The 21,160-nt window shown below is 43.0% G+C and overlaps 1 long non-coding RNA gene across 6 annotated transcripts in view; it reads left to right on the top strand.

Annotated features, from left to right (window-relative positions):
* The window catches only part of LOC112835367 (uncharacterized), a 33,502-nt gene extending 12,540 nt beyond the window's left edge, over window positions 1-20,962 (top strand). For 2 of the 6 annotated variants that reach the window (XR_012380012.1, XR_012380013.1), the window contains 2 exons: window positions 9,053-9,169; window positions 14,441-20,962. This is a non-coding gene — a long non-coding RNA (uncharacterized lncRNA). The remainder of the gene's footprint in view (window positions 1-9,052; window positions 9,170-14,440) is intronic. The other 4 variants (XR_012380015.1, XR_012380014.1, XR_012380016.1 and 1 more) reach the window with 4 other exon arrangements.
* Window positions 20,963-21,160: the final 198 nt, after the last annotated feature.

The raw sequence follows: 21,160 nt of genomic DNA on the forward strand, positions 1-21,160 counted from the left end.
GTTTCAATTAGGAGGGCATTTAAGCTCATACGAATGTAGCTTTATGAGCCAGTTGGGAGCGAAAGGCTGACTGTTGTTGGTTGAGGAGCAAGTGTGAGGTGAGGAAGTAGAGGCTGACTCTCTTCTGGGAAGTTTGGACAAGCAGGGGCAGAGAAGTTGGACAAAGGGCTAAGAGACCAGTGAGGTCAAGGGAGGTCAAGGAGGAGAAGGTGGAAGCTGAAAGAGAGGGTCCCACAGAGGAGGAGAGGTGACCTATGGTGCTGTGAAGAAGCAGAATCCTGAGGGAGCAGCGGAGGGTGGGGCCTGGCCTTGGGCAGAAGGGATGGCTGATTCCCTGTTGTGGGAGGACAAGCGGGGAGGAGGGGTAATACCGATACATGTACAGATAGCAGGGAAATGGGGAGAGCACACATGATGATCTGGAGATTTTCTCTACAGTGTAGGAGGCAACAGGAACCCTGAGCAGGGAGAGGATGGAGGGAAGTGCTGAGGGCCCAGGTGAGTCTGGGGACCACAGATCTGTAAGCATTCTCTGCAAGACTGAGAAATTTTTCTCTGGCAACTAGCTACGCATGAAGGTGGACGATAATACTGAGCCAAGCTTGGGTGTTGTCTGAGAAATGCTACAGAAGGAAGGGGTGCAGGGGAATCAGAGGTGCTTTAGATGATCAGCCACAGAGTCTAGGGTGGTTTGGGGAGGTGGAGAAACCTGGAAGAACTAATAAAAGGTTGAAAGAAAAGAAAAAGATCAAGGGGCTGATATTTCCAAAAGGTCAAAGGTGTTTGTAATGGGTGTGAGAGAACTGGAAGCCGGGGAGCCTGGAGAGTCACAGGCAGAAAGCGGGGTGGGGGGGCGGAGCATTTGTCTGAGATGGTAGGATCGGTACGATCCAGGGGGAGAAATGCACCAGAGGTCACAGGCCCTGTGGGGGGGGCTGTGTTTATGAGTTGGGATGGAAGGCCAGACTGAGCCAAGTCAGTAGAGAACATCTCTAACCTGATGGATGTGTCAGTATGGCTCATATTTGTGGGTCCAACATCAAACACAGCATACTTCCCTCCGTGGGCCACTCCTCTCAACTGTGCCATTTCTGTAAATGCCACATCTCTCTAGATCCATAGTGTCATGAAGGAAACATGGGACTGGGGGTTAGGACAGCTGCATTCAAATTCTGCCCTGGCACTTATTAGCCAGAGACCGAAAGTGATTCTCTCGGCGTCTCTTATAGAACTTATCTCTGCCTGGTTGCTCTGAAGACCAAATTAAATGGGCATGTGAAAGCACCCAAGTGTTTATAATTAGAAATCTAATAAAAGCTCAATAGATAACAATGGAACCTGAATACGATTTTTCCTTCACCCCCTACATTGAATACATCACCAAGAAAGACCCCATCCCTGCTCTTTACAATGCCTTCCCCGGCCCTTACGAATCGTCATCCCTGCTAACTGGTCACGTTTTTGTCTCCCTCCTCTTCCAGTGCTCATCATTCTTACAAATGGCTGCCTAACTTATCTCTCAAAAACAGCACTGTTATCATGTTATGCCCCCCTGTCAGGGTCGTGGAAGGAAGCGGTGAACTTCAAATCAAGAGTCTAGCAAACATGTTACTTCTTTCATTTTAGGTTCTTTGCTGGAATCTGGGGAGGTGCAGTGAAAAACCAGTTTTCACCAGGGCTAGTGAAAAGCCAGTATGAATTTCTGGAACCTATTAGTCCAGAAGGGGGCCTAGAATCTATCCCCTACCAAGATTTGTAGCTGGGACGTTATTGTTGGGAGTCCTGAAATATTTTCTTCACCTCTAGTGAACCTGCTCATTGTCCCTGTGTCTAACCCAACTGCTAGGGTACTTACTGTAAGGCTCAGAGGAGATAAGGGAGGTTCTGTAAAATCCAAAGTCCGGTCTTCTCTCTCCTCTTCTCCCTCCTTTATCCCTTTCCTACGTCAAGGTAGGATTTCACAGCCTGACTCCCCAGACTCCCCATGAGTTGACCTCGTTTTATTCTTTTCCTATTTTATTCCCAACCTAGATATTAATTTTCTTTTTCAGGTGTGTTAGTTTTTCCTTCCCCATTTGGGCTCCAGGCTCTCTCTTTTTTTTTTTTTTTACCTCCCAGAGATGCAACAGAGGCACTCACTCAGAATGTCTACTCACTGAGTGAATGAATGCCTACAAATCACAGCCTTAGAGCTAGAAAGAGCCTTATGGTTCCCTAAGTCTGATGTCCTTACCATTCTCTAGAGGTGCAGTGAGACTTGGACAAGTGAGTGAATGAGTCCCCTGAGGACCCACAGTGGGCAAGACCAGCTGGCTTGACGGTTGTGCCGGAACTCACCCTTCCACCTACCACACTGACAGGCCGGCCACCTGCCCACGAACTAGCTCTCTGTGGCATTGTGTGTGCAAAGCTGACCAAATCTCATTGTGTATTAATCAGCACCTTCATGGATGACTCACCAACTACTCAAGAGAATCATACCCCGGGGACTCAACACAAACCGTTCCCTCAACTTTGCAATGTTCTATATCTAATCTCTGCCCTCATTTGCTGGGGACTTTGACTGTGTTCCTCACCCGTCTGGTTTCCTTCCCCCCCCGACACACAAGGAGTGCAAAGGAAAAAAGAAAAGAAAAGAATACAAAGGAGTTGGCTCTTCACGTAGGAGTGTTCAGTAGGCACTACCCGGCTATCTGGACTAGAACTCACTTGAATTTGTGATTAAAATTCATCCCCATATGGATTAACCTCTGGACTGAGAGTATGATTACATTAGAAATGATTAACGTAATTTCCTGGCAAAATGTACATAAATTAAAAAAGGTGGTAAGTTGAAGTTGAGGCTATCTACCTATCAACAAAAAGTTGTTGACTAAAATCACCAATAGTGTATTGATGGATTTAACAAATATTAAGTAAATGTATATAGGGGAATGTGTGAGGCATTGAAAGGGATATAAAAATCAATACACTTTCCTTGACCTCTTGGAGTTTATATTTGGCAGAGAAGATAGAATGCATATACCAATTACTGTAATACTAAGTGAAAGGTGACAAGTGCTCGGGAGGAGGCATGTGGGAGTGCCATGGGCCCATGGAGTCCAGGGAGAGCATTTCAGACAGGAAAAAGGAAGGTTTGTGTAGCAGGTGTCATTTTGTCTGAGCCTTGAAAGAGAGCTAAAGGTTTTTGTTTGTTTTTAATAGACTTTATTCTTTTAGAACAGTTTTAGGGTGGCTGAGTTGGTTAAGCGTCTACCTCCGGCTCAGGTCATGATCCCGGGGTCCTGGGATCGAGCCCCGCATTGGGCTCCCTGCTCAGCAGAGAGCCTGCTCCTCCCTCTTCTCCCCACTTGTGCTCTCTCTCAAATAAATAAAATCTTAAAAAAAAAAAAAAGAGCAGTTTTAGGTTCACAGCAAAATTGAGAGGAAGGTACAAAGAGTTCCCATATATGCCAATCCCTTCACCTGCACAGTCTCCGCCGTTATCAACTTTGTCCCCCAGCGTGGTACACTTGTTACGGTCAATGAGCCTACATCTATATCGACACATCACCAGCACCCGAGATCCATAGTTTACGTTAGGGTTCATGCTTGGTGTGGACATTCTATGGACTCAGACAATAAATAACATGTATCCCCCATTATAGTACCATACAGAGTATTTTTCCTGCCCTAAAAATTCTCTGTGCTCTTGCCTATTCATCCTGCTCACCCCACCCCCCCAATCTTGGCAAGCACTGATCTTTTTATGGTTTCCAAAGTTGGACTCATACAGCATGTGGCCTTTTCAGATTGGCTTCTTTCACTTAGTAACGTGCGTTTTAGTTTCCTCCATGCTTTTCATGGCTTGATAGTTCATTTCTTTTTAGTGCTAGATAGTGTTCCGTTGTCTGGATGTACCAGTTTATTTACCCAGTCACCTACTGAAGAATGTCTTGGTTCCTTCCAAGTTTGGGCAATTATGAATAAAGCTGCTGTAAACATCCGCATGCAGGTTTTTGTGTGGATGATTGCTAGGGTTTTAATAGGTAGACATGCATTCCACACAGAGGTGGTTTAAAATCTTAGAGCTTGTTCCATTGGCAGGAATTTAGAGTATGAGACTGTAAGACTAGACTGGCAGGTTGGGAGCAAACGTGGAAGCTTTGACTACCATGCTAAGTAATTTTGTCTCTGCTCTATGAGCAATAGAGAGTTACTGGAAATTTGGGGGAGGGAGTAAGAGTAGTGATATGATCAAAGTGTGCTTTAGAAGTATCCTTCTAGAGTGATACCAGAAATCAGGTGACCAGTTAAGAGGGTAGAGTGAGAGCCTAGACTAGTTAAACCATGAAGAGGGCCAAACCCAGGACAATGGGATGGGAACAGAAAGGAAGGGATAGAGAATAGAGCCTTACAATTTTGAGAGAAAGAGGGAAGAGTTATTCTAAAGTTTTAAGACTAGTTGGTTTAAAAAAAAAAAAAGATGTTAAGAAAATGAGAAGTGATCTTTTTTGGTCAAGCAGAGTCCCAGAAACAGGAGAGTCTTAGAAATACAAACCGCCTGCTTGAGAGAGGGCAGCTCATCTGTTCTTGCACACTCCTGGGCTGAAGTCAAGCTGGAAGGAAGGAGAATGGTGAGGTCTGGGGAGCTTTGCTTTTGGAAACAGAGACTGGAAGCCCCTTTAGGCTATGACCTTTTGAATTCTATAAACTATGTGTTGTTTACTTACAGTGAACTAATGTCTCCTGTGCCATGGGAGTAGCTATAAAACCCTTCCTAGGAAAAATGATTCAGTTTTTTTTTTGGCTTAATTTTGGCTTTGGTGACGACCCTGGAATGAGGAGGGGAACCCTGGCTTCATCCCTGGAGTTTGCAGCAAAGATGAGAGGAGATTCCAGCCTCTGAGTAAGCCCAGGAAAGAAAGAGCCTTGGGGGCTGGGTCATAGAAAGATCTGTGAGACTTCCTGACCTGGGCATAGGTATGTTTAGCAAGGACTGAGAAACCAGGAAGAAGAGCATACTTGATTTGTGAAGAGGTGATGGGGTTCCATTACGGACAACTTGAGTCTGAGGTGCTGGCTCCAGGAGGACAGTGTAGTCATGGGGAGCCAGACCTGGACTGATGGGCTCAGTGGTTGAAACCAAGCTAGGGACAAAGGAAAATAAGCTCTGGGTTGGGAGTGGTGGTCGGAGGAGCATTACGTGAGTGACATGACTTCTCAACCAATCAGAGACAGAGGGTTTGCCCAATGACCCTGCTGACTCAGGCTAAGTTAATTTGTCAAGACAGTGTCCCAGGTTGGGGAGGAACAGCCTGGCATCATGAATACTGGCATAGGTTTCCTTGATAAAGAAGTAATTTGGCTGAACAAGATGTTCCAGTGATTTAGTTGTAGGAACAAATCTGTGCATTTGCAGTGGAGAAAAGTTTCTGCTTCAGTCAGTTGATTGCTCTCAGAGAGATGGTGCTTACATTCTAGGGAAGGAGTTAATCTGTCTTGTTAGAGTTTAAGCCTGCCTGTGCTTATTGCATATTGCTACCTCTGACTTCTTTAAGGGCAGCAAGTACTCATTCATCAAGTGGACTGGAGAGTGACAGGCGAGGGGAGAAGGAAAGTCAGGCTATAAAGTATCACCCATAACGATAACATGTTCCCAGACAGGCCCCTCTGCCCCCCACCCCGACCCCAACCCCAGCCTCTGCTCCTTGTTTGTTTAGACGTAATTCCTTTCACTGATGGGTTGGCTTTTAACTCAGATCACTTTTATTTTCATTTTCCCTTTGTCTTGAATATTCCCTTAAAGGTCTTTTCCGTGGAGGAAGGCCTTTCCTGCGTATAAAAGACTTCTTTTCCTTCTTCCTTTGCTTCATTCTTCCCTCAGTTTACAGAGAATCTGTTTCCTGCAGGAAACTCTGCTAAATGTGTTTGGCTTTACGTGAACATTTCGAAGACATCGTTCTTGACACCAAGAACTTAGCAACCAAATAGAGGAAATAAGGCTTTCACATATTTTACCATAACACAAACGTAGAAGAAACTGGAAAGTAGTACCGTAAGACATGGTTGAACACTGTGGAGGAAGTTCAAAAGATTTGTTTCTGACAGGAGAGATGGGGAAGACTTCCTGGAGGAGGGGACGTTTGCGTTGAGCCTTCGAAAAATGGAGACAATGTGAACATGCAAAAATAGGGCATTTTATCTGTGTTGTGTCAAATGTATACACTTAGCCACATTCATGTTTCTCAGTCTCATTTCAGAGTGGATAAATCACCGATAAGGGATTTGTAAAAGGGAAACTTTAAAATGCTTATTTTAAAATAAGCATTTTAAAGCATAGCACAAGCAGAGAACTGCCTAGTTGTCAGCTGTCAGTTTGGATAACTATCTGATGGCGATGTAGTACAAAGAATGTAAATATCTTTCTGACGGATAGATGGACCCAATTACCCTTACTTCTATTTAATATACCTTCCAATGCTGAAATTTTAGATTTTATCATCCTTATGGATGGTAAAATGGTGGATTTACTCATATCCCTATGTTGCAGTTGGGGAAGTTGGATTTATTACAACCTGGGTTACACAGAGGAATCAAAGTGGTAAGTCTGGATGACAACAGATATCACTCTGTGACAAAGTTGTCCCTAGTCTGTGGTGAAATGAGAAAAATATGGAGGCTGCAATGAATTTGGTATTAAGCACAAGGATTATCTTCTATCCAGAGATTAAATTGCTGGTCTTAAAATGGCAAGTTAAAATGACATGATGGTAATAGTTGGTAGGATGGGGGTATTAAAAATAAAAAAACTTCTTCCTTGTCAAAATAAAAGGCTCTTAACCTTATGAAGAGTCCATAGAAAAACACTAGAGACGAGGGAATTTTACTGGCCTATGAAATCTTAAAACTAAATGCTCAAACTAATAAACTTGCTGCTTTAAGGAGCAGAGGGTTTGTTGTTGAATTCTCATTTTACACATGAGGAATCTGCGGCTCAGAAACAGCCAGTGGCTTGCCCAAAGTCACTTGTCCTTGTGTTTTTATATTTTCAAGTAGCCCTATTTATAGTGTTTCTGATCTGTGTGTAAGCGCTCATGATAAAAAAAAATTAAGTCAATGAGCTCTTATCAGATGGGGTATTTATAATAACCTCAAATTATGTATAGTAAACTTTAAGAAATTTTTGACATTGATTCCTGAGTGTGCTATTTATTTATTTATTTTTTAAGATTTTATTTATTTGACAAAGAGAGGGAACACAAGCAGGGGGAGTGGGAGAGGGAGAAGCAGGCTTCCCGCCGAGCAGGGAGCCCAATGCGGGGCTCGATCCCAGGACACTGGGATCATGACCTGAGCGGAAGGCAGATGCTTAACAACTGAGCCACCCAGGCGCCCCTGTGCTACTATTTATCACTACTCATGAAATAACTGTGCTTTATTGTTCTGTACTCAAGGAAGATCTCAAGAGCTTACAAGATTAGGCAAAGCCTTGACCTGTCAAAATGACCTTCCCGTGCTTTCTCACCTGTACAAAAGCAAAACATTCATACCACTCATTAACTAGTCTGCCCTAGTAATTATTTTGAAATGGGTGATATAACCTGTTTCATGGGCTTCAAAGTTTGTTGGTTCATTTGGTTGGAATTTACTTCTTGCCTCCTCTGTGTTACACACTGTGCCAGTTTACAATGGGGATCAGTAAGACCATCCTTGTCATCTAGGAGGTGAAAGTCTAATGGAGAAATCTCAGCGGTGGGTTATAGATGATGTTGGAGGTGCCAGAGGGCTGGCATTCTATGTGTTTGCACTGAGGAATGACTCAGTGAAGATGGCATTTCAGGGACATCTGTGAGTGATGTATGAAGCAGATGGGATGGAGAGGACCCAAGGGTAAGGGTTGTCATAATCAGCATGTGATAACTGAGCACCTGCCCTGGCTGAGGACAGAAGGGAGGACATGAGACTTTTCAAGGAAATAGTGCCTAGAAATTGATGACTTAGGGGAAAAGGGAGACAAGAAGAGTGAGTCAAAGATGCCCCAAGTTTTGGAATTTTAAGTGACTGAGAACTGGTGATAGCATTAGACAAGACAGAGGAGTTGGGAAGCAAGCCTCCACCTTGCTCCACCTGTTTGGGTCCTACTACTGCTTGCTTCTCCTGGGTGTGAATCTGGCTGTACTTTCAGGATCCTGTACGTCAGTGAATTCTTCTGAAAGCCAATCCATGCTGTTAATGGTAGCTTCTTTTTTTTAATCTTATTAGTAATAGGTAATTGCATCATAGAGAAGCAAAATGATCTTTGTAGACTGTGCATTATTCTTTTGGACTGCCTCGGTCAGGAGTCGACAAGGTATGCATTTGTTTTGGCTGGCAGGAGAGGCATACAGCCCGGGTGGAGGGAGGCAGGTAACTTTGCAGCATCCATGTCTCTTTCTAGAATGAGGGTGGTTCACGTCTCTAGTTCTATTCTTGGACATGAAGAGCTGGAAATTTGGGTGTGTACTGTCTTGTCAAGCCAGAAGGCCCATGAATTGGAACAGGGCTGTAACAATAACTTTGACCATGCTCTGACTTTTGACTGAAGAGATATTGGGCCTGTTCCCAGATTTTAGGCCTGGAATATCCTCACACTGCCAAGTAAAGCCAGAGTGTGATGATACTTCTCTCTCACCGGTAGGCATTTGACTCTGATAATTGGGCTCCGCTCAGCCTTCAAACCACAGGCGATTCTAGGTTTACTATGTAATCCTATAACCCTTTGATGTGTCTTAAATGTTCTAAAATAGTTAAAGAAGGACAAAAAAAAAACCATAGCTGCTTTTATGACAATGCATTATTCCTAATTTTTTTGAGGCCCTTAAATCTAGTAAACTAGGTTCCACAAAAAAGACATTAGCTTGGTTGAAAGGCACTCGCTTTCACTTTTACCAGAGTCTACCCCACCACATTGAGCTGTGAACAGTGTTTTCCGTAGCTTGTAACTTTTGTCTCCTATAATGCTTTCTGTTTTGGGAAACCCTACCACCCCAGAATTAACTTTACTAATTTGTTTTGTTTATTTATTTTATAGAACAGTCGTATACTGGATGGGCATCTTCAAACTGCACAGTGATAATGCTTGAAATTTATGGGGCTAGAAGTTTGAAGGTAGCTGCTGAACACTGTGCTTGAAGTCACCTTAGTGAAAGTAAGTAAGAGTAACTAAACAGTCAAAAGTAACCAGCAATTTAGGGACTCACATAACTAGAAAGGAAATCCCCTTCTCCTTGTGTTTTGTTTTTTCAACCCAAGAACCATATAACCCATGACATACTTTGTCTTGACATTTCACATTGTCTTTTCTAAATAATGTAAATAAAACGAGTAGGTTTGTCTCTTCCAAGTGGGGATATTGTGGAGGCATTTCTGAACAATTAATATCCTAGTTATTTGCTGACATTCATGTTAGGAGCTAAACCTTAAGTATATGGGTGAAAAGCTAACACTTTTGACTTGGATAGCTCTTCGCTCTCTGAGAAGGGCATTCTGCACCTACTACTCAGGGATAATAAACATTATGCTAAAATATCAGGTAACATGCTGATGAACTAGAATAGAAGAAGCAAATATCTAGCAGCACAATCATACAGTTGGTTCAGCCATGAGATTTATTGACAGATGGAAACATTCTTGGGGATATTCTTATTTTGGCACTTAAAAAAATTAGTATAACTGAGCAAGTGTCTGTCTAACAGTATCTCAAATTCCTATCTGGAGGAAGCCCTTTGGTTTTTCAGCTGGATTCTAGCCTTGCACTAATCTCTGGGTTTCAATGTCCTTAATTATGAAGAGACCTTTAGATCCTCCCTCTGCTGGTGGCAGGGAGTGGGGGAATGACTGTGAATGGGTATGGGATTTTTTTGGGGGGTGATGAAAATGTTCTAAATTTGATTTTGGTAATGGTTGTACAACTCTGAATATGTTAAAAACATTGAATTGTACACTTCAAGTAAGTGAATTTTATGGTACGTGTTATGGGCTGAATTATGTCCCTGTCAAAATGCATATGCTGAGTCCTTAACGGCCAGTACTTTCAGAATGTGACTGTATTTGGAGATAGAATCTTTAGAGGGGCAATTTAGTTAAAATGACATCCTGAGGACGGGCCCTAATCCGATATGACCAGTGTCCTTATAAGAAGAGATCAGGACACACACACACACACACACACACACACACACACACACACACGGAAGAGATTAGGACACAGACACCCACAAAGGGAAGACCAAGTGAAGACACAGGAAAACAGCCATCTTCAAGGCCAGGAGAGAGGCCTCTGAAGAAACAAATTCTGCTAACACCTTGATCTTGGACTTGCACCCTCCAGAATTGTGAAAAAATAAATTTCAGTTGTTAAAGCTACCCAGTCTTAGGGGCACCTGGGTGGCTCAGCTGGGTGCTCACCCAACAGCTAACTCATGATTTAGGCTCGGGTTGTGATCTCAGGGTCCTGGGATCGAGCCCCCCACTCTCCTCGGGCTCTCCACTCAGCAGCAAGTCTGTTTCCCCCCTTCCCTCTCTGATCTCTCTCACTTTTCATGCTCTCTCAAATAAATAAATAAAATCTTAAAAAAGAAAAAAAAAAAGCTATCCAGTCTGTGGTACCTTGCTATGTATGTGTGGTACCTGCAGTGGTTACTTTTATGTATCAGCTTGACTGGACCACAATGCCTTTATATTTGGTCAAACGTTATTTTGAACATTTCTGGGAAGGTGTTTTTTGGATGAGATTAACTTTTAAATCATTGGGCTTTGAGTACCCACCCTGGTGTGGGTGGGCCTCTTCCAATGAAAGCCTGAGGGGAACAAAGACTGACCTCCTTTGAGGGAGAAGGAATTCTGCCAGTAGACTGCCTTTTGGTTGTAACTCTTCCCTGGGTCTCCAGCCCACTTGTCAACTCTGCAGATTTTGGACTTGCACCTCCACAGTCATGTGAGCCAATTCCTTAAAATCAATCAATCAATCAATCAATCTCTCTCCCTTTCTGTGTGTGTGTGCGCGCACACACACACACACACACACACACACCTGTTGTTTCTGTTTCTCTGGAGAACCCTGACTAATATATTGCCCTAGCAAGCTAATACCATATGTTTATTATATCTCAAGAAAGCTGTTAAAAAAAAATCAGAAGGCTACATCCAAAATGTTAACAAGAATTCTTTGGTGGTAGGATTTGGAGTGTTTTAGGTTTATTTTTTGTTTAGCTTATTTGGACTTGCGATTTTTTGTGTGTGACTATGTTATAGAGGCCGCTTTTAGGCAACAGGCTTGACCTATAGAAACTTGAGCAAGGCACAGGGTCCCCCCCAACGACCACCCAGCTGAACGCAAATAGGCTCAGTAAGTGACCTACCTTGAAATAGCCAGAGGCCCTAAGTAACCAAAGGGCTACTTACAACCAGGCACAGTTACCATGGAAGGGAAAATTCCATAGGTTCCTATACTTCCCTCACTCCACCCTTAACTGTGGCCCCTCACCACTGCCCTATCACACACAGTCTCTCCTTAGCTGTCCCACCTGCTGCTCCCTTGTGATGTATTCAGCAAACTTTGATCTTTTTTTGTTCTGCCTTGGGTAAATTCTTTCACTGCCCACGGTGCTTGTCCCCACCCAATCGGAGCCCCCCCCACACATATGTTATCTGTATAGTAATTTGGGGAAAGATTTCCATTGAGAAGAGTGTTTAGAAGCAAGGTTAGATACCACAGAACCCAGAGGACCTCGGGATCTGGTGGACCGCATCAGAATACCACTTACCACGAAGACGGGTGAACGGAAACCAAATTGCATCTGCTACAGTGAGAAAACCTCAGCATACAACAGAGTTCGCTTATAGTACAGCTGCTAAGGTTGCCCCCTGGAACGTGAGTAACAGAGGAATTTCATTTCTCCGACCAACTCTGTGTTTCTGCCATTTTCAGTTATTCTTTCATTCCATCATCTAACAGGCCTTTTCTGAAGACCACCTGTGTCCAAGGGGTACAGGAAATCCCAGAGATTGAAAACAAACAAAACAGACTCATTTTATGCTCTTGTGGAGGAGACACATGGTACAATGTGATGAGAGCTCCCACTGGGTAAGAGAGTTGTTAGTGCCCAAGGGAGGGGCTGCCAGCCCCTGAGAGGTGGGGGCAAGATGAGGCCTTTTAAAGTTAATTAGTATTACTCCATTTCATAGTTGAGTGAATGGAGGCTCAACGGGGTTAAGTAATTTGCCCAAATCTCTCAGGAATAAGAAAGGGGTGTGAATTGCATGTTCTTTCCACTGGGCACAGTTCTGTGACTCTAATGTGTTGTCATGTGGACAAGCAAATAAGTAGAATACATGGGAATATCTGAAGTAAGAACCCAGCTCTATATACTCTGTATCACTTGTCTCAGTCTTAATTACCTTGTCCAACTCTTCCATCAGTTCTCATAAGTGCTACTAATAGTAACAACAATACTTAACATATATTGTTTCCTAGGTGCCAGTGCTTAGCATAGGTCCGCTCAATCAGTCCTCATTACAGCCCAACAAGGCAGGCTGTGGTATAGTCCCTATTTTATAGACAGGGAAACTGAGGCTCCAAGAGTGATGGGATGTTAAGTGACAAAGCTGGGATTTGACCCCAGATTAGATTCCAAGGACAAGTTTTTAACCATTTTGCTGCAGTGCCCAAAACCAGACAACTGACAGCTTAAAAAATCCTTGCCAGTTGCTGAATTTTTTAATTAGAAGAAAATTCTGCAGTGTAATTGATCTTCCAGATCACACAGGAATGATCAAAAATATCCTCTTCACTTTCTGAAGAGGAGCTCCTTAAGGGAGTTTCAGTGATTCTATTTCATCTAGAATATTTTTGTGTGGCTTCATCCATGACTGGTCCACACTGAGGTTCTGGAACTCTGCGTTGCCCTGAGAAACAGACACTGGACTGCTGGGATGTTTGGATTTGGGACCAAGGGGACCCAAACGGACCCTTCTGCAGATTCTTTCCTGGTAGCAGCCTCAGGCGTTCCATTCCATGGAAGCCACCACTTCTCCTGCTCTCTGCTCTCCTCGCTTGAAGGCCTGGACTCTCCACAAAACAAACCAGGCAACATCCACAGTGATGAGTCTCTGGAGAGGATTTATAAGGGATGGGAGAAAGGGCAAGCTGTGTTTCCTTGGACAGTTCTCCCGCGGCTGCCTGTTGACTGGGATGCGGTTTTCCTGACTCAAGATGGGAGTGAGCTCACATGAGAGACAGGCACAGAGGTCCCCGGGACTCCGGGGGTCTGGGGAAGTTGAGGCAGAGTGGAGGAAGGAGAACCAGCCCACAGCCAAGGGTTTGATTGGGAACGAGGCTGAGATATACCCATATAGATCCACTAACCTTCAGTGTAAGGTGAATCTGGTTTAGGACATATGAAAAGATGATTTTCAGAGTGTTGATTGTTTACTGTGAAAGCATTCACTCATTGCTTGTGTGCCAGGGGGCCCGAGAGTTCAGGAATGCAACGGTCTAAGGCTAACTGAGCCAAGCTTCAGGGCTTATGGTGATATGACGTTCAGGGGCAGAGTGGGGATGTGATAAGCCCCTGCTCCAGCAAGCACTCACACAGGCAGAAGCTGTGAAACCTTAGAACCCTGGTCCCTTATGGTGGGGCACAGGTATGTACCTCTTTTGGAGCGGGGAGGATGGGAGAGGCTCTGAGAGTCTTGCCCAACCCCGTGGTTGCTCACATATCTATGGATCATTACGGTGCCATGCCCTCTGCCGGGTGGCAGTCAGGTCAGAAGCTATGTCTTAGTTGGCACTGCATTCTTAACACTTGATGCCTCTGCCACAAGGTGGCCTCCTTGTCCAAGGCAGGCCGAGGACTCGGGAACCTGCAGAAGGATCTACCACAGGCAGGCAGGGAGATGGAAGAGTAGATGGTGCTGGGCCCAGATCTGGCAAGCTGTAGTCTCCTGGGCACAGCACAGGACCCTTTGGGGCTCATCTTGAGCACTGAGAACCGTGATGGCTCTGGGCAGCGGGGGCTCTGCCCACAGAGGGACAGTGAGGGTGTGGCTTCCAGAAAGAGCAAAGTCTCTGAGGGCAGTTCTGGTGGGGTGGGGAGTCATTGTAGCCAGAAAAGGTAAGCACTCAGCACCCAAGGCCTGAGAAAGGAGCACTGGGGACGGGAATCTGTGACATCATCTATGCCTGGGGCAAGAACATTGTGCAGACTGGCCCTGATTGATCTTGATGGAAGGGTTTGGACTGATGAGAATCTGAAGGCTCTGTTTGCTAAGGCCCCTTGCACCTCCTGTTTTCATAAGATCTTTTTTGACTATCATTTGGAGAATTTAGGGTCTATTTTATACAGCAGGCGGGGGTTAAGCCAGATTAAAGATTATGAGGTTGTCCCAGTAAAAGGAATAATTTTTTTTTTTTTTTAAGTAGGCTCCACGCCCAGCATGGAGCTCAACGTGGAGCCCACCATGGGGCTTGAATTCAAGATCTGAGCTGAGCTCAAGACCTGAACTGAGATCAAGAATCTGATGCTTAACCAACTGAGCCACCCAGGTGCCCCCAGTAAATGGAATAATTTATCCCTAAAGAAGAACATTTATGGAATCTGATTAACCTTTGAGAGCCTACTGATGTCCTGCATTTTCACAAAATTTAAATGAGGGTTTGCAACAGTCGATGTAGTGTACGCATTTAGTCTTAAAGTATTTGTTGAGTAAATACACAAATCAGTTCAATCCAAATCCATACAAATCAGTTCAATTCAACAAAGACTTGTTAGATAGCTAATAAGTGCCTTCATGGGGCCTGGAGTATAGTTCAGCGTCTTTAACTTTCTCACTGGGAGACAGTAAGAAATCTATTTTATGTTGTGGCTCAATACACACCCCCCACCACAACTGCAACATAAGCTTGTCTTACTAGGTGAAGTGCATTCCGATATGTTCTGTTTTATATATATATATTCTACCTTTTTTAAGACCCACTGAATCGATTTTGTGATCTCTTAATGAGTCACAATCTGCAGTTTGGAAAAATACTAGTTGCTACATGAAGTTACTGAATTTGTTTTTAGGATTTTATTTATCTATCTGAGAGAGAGAGAGCGAGCATGAGCAGGGTGAAGGGCAGAGGGAAAAGCAGACTCCCTACTGAGCAGGGAGCCTGATGCGGGACTCAATCCCAGGACTCCAGGATCATGACCTGAGCCGAAGGCAGACACTTACCTGACTGAGCCACCCAGGTGCCCCTAAAGTTACTGAATTTCTAATCTCATCTTCATTGAGTTAAAAGTTGAAAGGGTGAGTTCAGATGCTGATGATCACAAGGAGATGTCTCCTCACTTCCTAGTGTCATATGCGAGTGTGTGTCGCAGGAGCCAAATGTCCAATAAGCAAAAAAAAAAAAAAAAAAAAAAAAAAGTGAGTGATTTCCCAGGAAATATCCCAGGAAACTGGGAAATAAATTTTTTTCCCTTGTCTGTCTTCCCACAAAATAGATCATGACAGGAATGATGAACAACAAATCTGTCATCCTTGAAAACAGAAAGACTGTCCCCTACCAACAAACCTTTAATTAAAAAGCTTATAACTTATGCAGTTGTTAACATCTGAATGAACCCCCCGAAAATAGTATCGATCCAGAAAATGCTGGTTCTGGAGAAGGTCTCTGATTGATGTTAATGACTCATAGTCGTAGAGTTTTGACTCTACCCCACCAAGAGCTGACCATTCCTGCCTTTCCCTTTCACATCTATCATTTCTCTCATAGCACCTGTGAAATCCTCTTCCTTCTACATTATTGGCTTACAAATCTGTCTCTTTCCCATATTATAAACTGTTGGTGGACAAACAATGGTTTCTTCTCCATCTTTATATTCTCGGAGTGGGACACAAAGTAAGTGCTTTGTATATGTTTGTGGAATCATTGAATGATGCTAGTTCAGATTGGTTGTAAAGGTACCAATAGGAAAAAATACAGATTAGTTAATTTACTGAAGAAAAATAAGCTGCAAAAAGAGAGTTGAAATTCTAACTGATCCTAACTTGGATAAGGTCAGAATGAGGTCATGGTACAAGTATTCTTTTTTTGAAAGATTTATTTATTTAAGAAAGAGTGCACATGTGTGCATGTGGGTGGCGGGGGGCGCAGAGGGAGAATCTCAAGCAGACTCCCCTCTGGGTGCAGATGAGTGCAGAGCTGGACTCTGGGCTCAATCTCATGACCCTGAGATCATGACCTGAGCTGAAATCAAGAGTCGGGAGGTTTAACCGACTGAGCCACCCAGGTGCCCCACAAGTATTCTTATATAAGAAGCATACACAATACACTTACAGTTCTTTTATGGAATTTTGAATCCTAGGTCTCAGATCTGTGAGAAATCCCAAGAAATCATCTAATCCAGCTTTCTCCCTTTAAGGAATTGTGTTTTTTTTTAATAGATAAAGCAAACATAGCAAAAGTTTGAGATTTATACAAGTTTCATCTTAATGATTAGATGTGTCTGAGAGGTCTATACCTGACGAAAGATATGGGTAACAAAAGGCAGGGAGCAACGCTTCACAGCCCTACACATGACCACGCATCAGACCCTGTTACCAATGTCATATCTACCCCTCTCCTTCTTTGCTAAAAAAATTCTTGATGTTGTTCCTGGGGATGATCTGCCTTGGTCCTGTTGATGATTTATTTTTTGGCCTAAGAAAATTATGTAATCCATCTTTCCTTTCCAGATACTTGACTTTCTTGCCTCTGTTGCAGTTGAAAGAAGTGTCCGTGTGACTAGTTTGGGCCAAAAATAGATAGAGGAAGTATGCTGAGGCTCTTCTGGTAAGGATTTTGTTTCTCTGATGAAAAGAAAGATGTGGCTGGTGCCACTCTTTCCCATTCATCCAACCTTGGATGCGGAATGATACGTGGAGATGTGGTCACAGGCCCAGACGAGCAGATGAAGGACTGGTGTAATGACAATGGCAGAGTAAGTACAAAAATGAAATGGACTGAGGTCCTTGATGGCACATCTTAACCACTGAACCAATGCTAATAACCCCTATCTGAATGTTTGTGTTATGCAAAACAAACAAAATGAAACAAAAATAACCCTTGTTTGTTCCAGACACAGAGGATTGGATATAGCGTTACTTACAGCTAAAAGCATTCCTAATTTATGTGGCCTATCGATAAGGGATACATCAATGACCAGACCTTCTTAGTCCTATCAAAAACACTTAGCAGAACAAATGGAGAAAAGTTGTATTTATTTTAATGAAATGCTAATAAGGGAATTTGGGATTTGCAAAAGTAATTCATTTATGCCCACAGATCAATCCAAAACTACACACAGGTCATCCTTTAAGAATCACTAAAATGCACAGTGAAAAAACAAAAGACTCATGGAAAAAGGAACCAGTGTTTACTGTGTTTGCCACTGGCCTGGCTCTACACCACATGTCTTCACATGTAATCCTCACAAATCTCACAAGAGGTATTATTTTTTCTATTTCATGAATGATCAACCTGAGCTTTACAGCTACTAAAATAACTGGCCCAAGGTCACACAGAAAATTTTAGAGCCAGGAATTAGGTATAGAGAATTATTTTAATGATCTCCAAATGAATAAAATTTTATTCATTTTGCACTAAATTGAAGGGGATCTGAATTAGAGGAAAAAGTTCAATTAAAAAAATGTAAAGGAAATGGATTTTGATTACTTAGAATTATGCAATGTGGGGCGCCTGGGTGGCTCAGTCGTTAAGCGTCTGCATTCGTCTCAGGTCATGAGCCCTCCTGCTCGGCGGGAAGCCTGCTTCTCCCTCTCCCACTCCCCCTGCTTGCCGTTCCCTCTCTCTCTGTGTCACTCTCTGTCAAATAAATAAAATCTTAAAAAAAAAATAAGTACTTACGGTATACTTCAATGAAGGTAATAAAAGTCTTAGCAGATTATCTTATGAATCTTGCTTTAATAAATAGGTAAGATTTGTTTCTTAATAGTACACCGGTTGTTTTTTGGTAAAGGGTATACCAGACATACTTGAAGGTGCTCAAAAAATATTTGAGCTTTTAAGATATTTAACCCCCTCCCATTAAATTTGCTTGTATATTAATTGCTGCTATTTGTCAATGGTAAAAGTCAAACTTCAGATTCACCATTGTCTCTGTAAGTTCCAAATTATGAGCGTCAATTAAGTTTTACTACATACAAAAGTATACTATCTGGATAAAAATGAGCATGTCTAAAGTGAAGAGACAGAAGCTAATTAGCTCAGGACACCACAGGAAATCTTTAAAATCGGCTTTCATCCTCTAGAACCATCTCTTACATAAAGCCTTGTTGACTGGTGCCATTGTGATGATGATCTTTAATGAATGAACCACGACAGGGAGGTTGAACCAAACAAATGCGATTAGCGCAATGGGGAGACCCCTGGGCTGCCCAGAGCAGGAGTAGGTCTGGGGGGAGATGGAATGAGTGCGGAAAACAGGCCATGGAGGTAAGTTTGGAGAGATAAAATGGGGCAGAGCCTGGAAAGTTTTGGTCATCAGTATGAGGATCCTGAACTTGATCTTGAAAAGTTCTGGAAGATTCTGGAGGATTAGTTGGAGTCACGTTGAGGGATAATGTGAAGTGCACAGAGAATGAAGTCAGAGAAATTCATTTTGATTCTTGAATCTATAAAAAACTTCTCAACAGCAGAGGCTTCATCTTTCATCTGTATGGTATACGAATGCATATAAATCACATTATGTCCAAGGTGTGCATTCAGAAATTTTCCTCAAAATTGTTCACTCAACCCAAACCAATGAAGGGACAATATTACAAAGAAACACATGCTCAAGGTTGAAGCAAGGCAATTCTGGAATTTTTGCAAACCTTCTTTGTAGGAGATTTCCAAGAACAAATTAGCAACAGTTGGGATGCGTTATGTGGTGGCAGTTGATCTGTACCCGGCATTCACTCTCAATCTGGTAATTTCATGATAATCCTAACTTTGGGTTCTGAACCCACTGAGGCAAAGAATAATAGAATGTGTGGTGGCAGAGACAACATCCAAGACAGAGGGTGAGCCATTCTTCTTTCTACCATTACCGGTTCAAATGAGTAACATCTGTACGGATACCCCTTCATCACTTTCTCTGTGGTCCAGGTCTGTATTTAGGGAATCTAGCTGGCTGCCTGGCTGCCTGGCTACCTGGCTTGATTGATTATTTGGTGTTCCAATCCAACTTTATTTGTGGACACTGAAATTTGAGTTTCTTATAATTTTCATGAATCATAAAATGCTCTTTTTTTCACTACCTTCACCTGTTTTCCCTAGCCTCCCCCCCCCCCCCCTCTGGCAACCACCACTCTGTCTCTGTTTCTATGAGTCTATTTTTTCAGATTCTGCATAGAAGCAAAAGGATACAGTATTTGTCTTTCTCTGTCTGATTTTTTTTTTACTTGGCATCATGGCCTTAAAGTCCATCCATGTTGTTGCAAATGGCAGGGTTTCCTTTTTCCTTCAGATAAATACCCAGATATGAAATTGTTGGATCATATAGTCATTCTGTTTTTATTTTTTGTGGAACCTCTGTACTTTTAGAAAGCCCTAAAGTCAAAACTTAGAAGCAGATAAGAATCGATGATTCTTCATTTATATTTCCTTTAACACAACTAACTCCCCATTAACTAATTTTAAAATCTCATTGATCTGACAGAATTTCAGTATTTGCCCAGCTATCCAGAAGCCCAGACACTGAGCAGTGTGAGTTTCTCTTCATTTACCCTCCAGCTACAACATCGCTGCCTTTCAAGTCACATCTCCTGAATGTTTGCCAGGACTTCCAAGTTTGAAATGTTCCTGGTTGATAGTAACTATTTGGATTGTAGCAGTAAAGTCACCGTGGGCCAGAAAACCCTGCTGTGTTCTATATTTAGCATGCGGTGCTCATTCTGATTTTTACACGTTTGAGGTAGAGGAGGGTGATGCCTGCATGTGCAAAGAGGAAGTAGAAGAGACACATCACAAAGGGCTTTGCTAAAATCTTCCAAGAAAGATGAGGATTTTCCATTCAGTATTTTGAATTTGTTTACTTGAAATATTTTACCAGAGTTGCTATAACTCTAAGCTGCTTTGTCAAATCACACCATGAAGACAAATGTCACATACAAGTCCTTTCTAGGAAATAGCAAGAAAAGGGAATGGCTACTCCCTAGTTCCAATGATTGGGCAAATTCAAACTTCAGCCATTAAATAAGTTCCAAAATGGATTTCACAGATGCTCAGGGTGGGGTTGATACTGGGTTAGTTTTGATAGAGAATCTCTTCCACGGCCTTGTATAAAGCAAATGCCACGAGTAAAATTATGCTAAGGGTCCCAGGCCACTAACTCCTCCAGGACACCGTCATATCTGTACACTTAGATGACCACTGTGTGTGTGTGTGTGTGTGTGTGTGTGTGTGTGTGTGTGGAGGGTTACAGTTTCCTACCCTGATGAAGTGGTGTGCCTTAGTAATACATGGGGAACGCTGCTTATAAAATTGGCCATGTCCAGTTCTATCCTACGCCACACTATCATGCTCAGTAAAGAGAAGATCTTGCTGTCATCGAGTTGCCCGACTTGAGCCAGGTGCCCAGTGTAATCCACTATCAGAAGCCATTCAGAAGCGCTGTTGCCCAAGGAGTGGCTGTGTAGGTCTTTACCCAGTGACTATCTTGCAGGCGGTGAAGAGAAAGCCTATTGTCATAACAATGTAAGCACTCTCCACCCCCCGCCCCCCGCCGCCCCAGGCCTCCCTACACACAAATGAAATTAGCGCTAAATTAAACGTCTGGGCGCCGGGGTGGCTCAGTCGTTAAGCATCTGCCTTCAGCTCAGGTCATGATCCCAGGGTCCTGGGATCGAGCCCCGCATCGGGCTCCCTGCTCAGCGGAAAGCCTGCTTCTCCCTCCCCCACTCCCCTGTCTGTGTTCCCTCTCTCGCTGTGTCTCTCTCTGTCAAATAAATAAATAAAATCTTTAAAAAAAATTAAATGTCCATTTACTTAAGCTACTGTTGCGTTTGATTAGCTCCTGGGAAATACCAAAAAAAAAAAGCCTTTTTTTTTTTTAAGCAAATGAACTCATTGTAATTCCTATTTTGCTTCTGTAGAGTTAAATTTGAGTAT

The sequence above is a fragment of the Callorhinus ursinus genome, unplaced genomic scaffold (assembly GCF_003265705.2).
Source record: "Callorhinus ursinus isolate GAN/ISIS: 27379988/994484 unplaced genomic scaffold, GSC_fseal_2.0 scaffold11, whole genome shotgun sequence".
Lineage (NCBI taxonomy): Eukaryota > Metazoa > Chordata > Mammalia > Carnivora > Otariidae > Callorhinus > Callorhinus ursinus.